The following is a 3,510-nucleotide window of genomic DNA, read 5'->3' as shown; positions in this document are numbered from 1 at the left end:
AATGAAAAATAATTTAAAACAAGCAACTAATCGAAAGGCAAAATCAGCAATAGAAATTGTAGTGGTGAATAAGAATCTATAGAGACCAATAGAAAAAGAGATCAAACTATTTCCAAAATCTATATATTTATATAAAGTTGAGACTAAAAGAGCTAATGTAGCATCACTATTCCTCATTTTTTTATATTCTCTGTTATCTAATATATTGATTGAGATTAAAAAATAATTACGTTTCAAATATTTATAAATAAGTCTAAATTCAAAATTCAAAACAATACTTATTAAAATCAAAGATGATAAAAACTTTTTCATTTTAGTCCAAATCTTAAAAAATTACTAATTTCATATAATTATTTTTTTGTTATAAAAACATAATGTGTAATTCTTTTTTTTTTAATCCAAAACATATGATTTGTTATCATCAAACTACATAGGCTAACAATCTATCCATTTTTTATGATAACAAAACACATTATAAAGATTTGATTTAGTTATGAAAAACTCCCCTTTAATCAATGCAAGATTAAAAACTAATTTGAAAATGATTTAAAAGACTCCCCTGCATAAATGCATATGAATGTTTTTTATAACAAACAAATTTCCCCCTTATATACATATCTCTCCCTTCATCATAAAAAAAAGTAAAAAAAACTCCCCTATTAATCATCAAAATCTCAAGACAAGAACATTAGTTCCACATTATCTAAAACATAAGTGAAAAACATAACCAACAATCATATCAAATTCACATAATCCAAAAACATAACAAACATCCATAATCATATCAAATTCACATAATCCAAAAACATAACAAACATCCATATAATTTAAATGGAGAATAAAAGAACATAAAGCAGTAAATGTTGGTGTGTCCAAATATAAACATAAGAGACCACTGAGGTAGAAATTTATATGGAATGCCAAAGTGCTCAAAGAGGAGGTGCTGTCCATGAATGAGCTGTTGATGCTGTTGTGAGAGGCGTTGGTGCTCCTCAAGAATGTGCTACTGAAAATCGATCTGCTGCACAGAAAGTATCCTCACCTCATTTATAACCTGTTGAAGAGTAATCTCGTCAGAGGCAGGGGGCTTTGAACGTGGTAAAGCACATGCAGAGACATCAGGAGCAGAGGCAGACACTGGAGGGACTCGACGTATACGCTGACCCCGAAATGAAAGCGAAAAATCAGAAAGTGGATCAGCAGGAACCACATCATTGAGTGGCCAATCATCACTTGGAGCAAGAAAAATGTACTTATTGTCAGTGAATTTCACCCAAGCTCCATTACGCCACTCAAATCCTAACGCACATATAGCTTCATCCCCGATACTCTTAGAATCTTTAAAAGATGGTTCATTGATAGGTACCCAAAAATGTTTAAGGATCCGGGTGATAAAATGACCATATAGAAGAGAACAGATAATCAATTTAGGTATAGAAAGCATGGTTCAGATAATGGTGTACCCCAAGTTAATGGGACGATGTTTAAAGATGGAATCAATCAAAGCAACATACATGTGGGAAACCTCATCCAAATACATTGACCTAGTAAGCATAATGGTTTGAATAAAACGAAGTAAATTTCGAGTTTGGAGACACAGATATTGAGTGCGGAAATGAATGTTACAAATTTCATCAGAAAGATCAATGCGCCGGCATATATTTCTAACGGTGTGAACATGAGCATAATGACCAATATCGGGAGATTTCCTAGCAGAAAATATTTCTAAGCCAAAATCGGAGGTTCCTAGAATAGAATTTAATTCTAAAACATCAAAATCAATCAAAATTCCTCGAAAATATCCATATTCGAGTGAAATACTTTCACTAAGTCGGGATACACATGCTCCTCAATCACAAGAGCATTAATCCAACCAACTTCTTCTAACAATTGAAACAAATTTCTATTACTAATACTGAGACTACGAAGACAATCCGGTAAAACAAAAAATGTAGATAGTACCTCACGGTTCATGAAATTTTGGTGAAATCGCTTGACTGAGTGCTTGTTCGGAAAGTATTTGGATTCAAAGTTGGACTGATTTAAAGTGTCCCCTGCATGCCTGCCATGGCCGTTTTGCTTGTTAAACATGTTCTTTCCCTTTTCCTTTAACCGGCCTTGAACTATACATGATAATGTTGAGTGGTTTGAAGATAAATGAAGTAATAAAAGAAAAGATAATGAGGTAGAAACGAGATATTGATGTTCAATTTACCTTAAATCTAAATGTATTATTAAAAATGCATATGATGGCAAAATTTGGTAATGTTTATACCATTAACATAGAATTTGCACATACTCATGATAAATATTTTTCGGCATTATATAATGATGGTTGGCTATGACAAAAAAAACTAGGACATGCAAGCATGAATTTAATTTTGAAGATTTCCAAAAATAATTTCTAAGGATAAACCAGCATGCCGCTTCTAATCAACCGGAAAGTCGTTTTTCTTATTGTTACTCACTGGACCAAATCTGGATAGCCGGATATAGAAAATTCGTAACCCGTTTTCTTAAAGGTTACTCTCGGGCCACAATCCGGATGGCCGATTAGGAAAATCGGTAAATCGTTTCTTAATTTTTCTCTCTGGACCAGAACCGGTCAGCCAGTTTCTTTGAAACGATAAGTTGAATTTGCGTTGGCATTCATTGGATCATAATCGGTCAGCCGGATATTGCAAACCGATAAGCCGGATTTTCCTTTGGCATTCACTGGAAATAATCGATCAGTCGGATAGGGAAACCAATAAACCGTTTTCAAATTTTCACTTTCTAGACACAAACCGGTTAGCCAGTTAGTGCAATCCGATAAGCCGAATTCAGGCTTTTTATCTTCTTCTATCTATTCGGCAAACCGGTTCTCACTCTCTCTAAAACCATTTCCTTCCTCTCTCACTCTCACTCTAAAATTCATCATCTTTATTCACTTTTGCACCAAATTAATTCACAAAAATCATTCCCCACCATTCCTTGTGCTCAAAATCATCTTCAAAATCCATTCTCATCATCAAACTTACAAGATCCTATTTCTAACCTAAGTTTTCAACCGAACTTTCTCTCTTTAAATTTCTTCTTCTTAAGTCATCTTCCACCTAAATTGAATATCAATATCTCGTTTCTACCTCATTATTTTTTTTATTACTTCATTTATCTTCAAATCACTCAACATTATCATGTATAATTCAAGGCCGATTAGAGGAAAAGGGAAAGAATATGTTTAATAAGCAAAACGGCCATGGCAAGCAGGCAGGCAAGGGACATTTCAAATCAGTCCAACTTTGAATCCAAGCACTTTCCAAACAAGCGTTTAGTTTAGCGATTTCACCAAAATTTCATGACCCGCGAGGTACTCTCTACATTTTTTGTTTTACCGAATTAGCTTCGTAGTCTCCATTTTAAAAATAGAAATTTGTTTCAATTGTTGAAAGAAATTGGTTGGATTAATGCTCTTGTGATTGAGGAGAAGTGTGTATCCCGACTGTGGTGAAAGTATTTTACTTCCGAGCA

This window comes from Citrus clementina, unplaced genomic scaffold, assembly GCF_000493195.1.
Source record: "Citrus clementina cultivar Clemenules unplaced genomic scaffold, Citrus_clementina_v1.0 scaffold_9, whole genome shotgun sequence".
In the NCBI taxonomy this organism is placed as follows: Eukaryota; Viridiplantae; Streptophyta; class Magnoliopsida; order Sapindales; family Rutaceae; genus Citrus; species Citrus x clementina.
Note: the sequence above shows the minus strand (reverse complement) of the source record.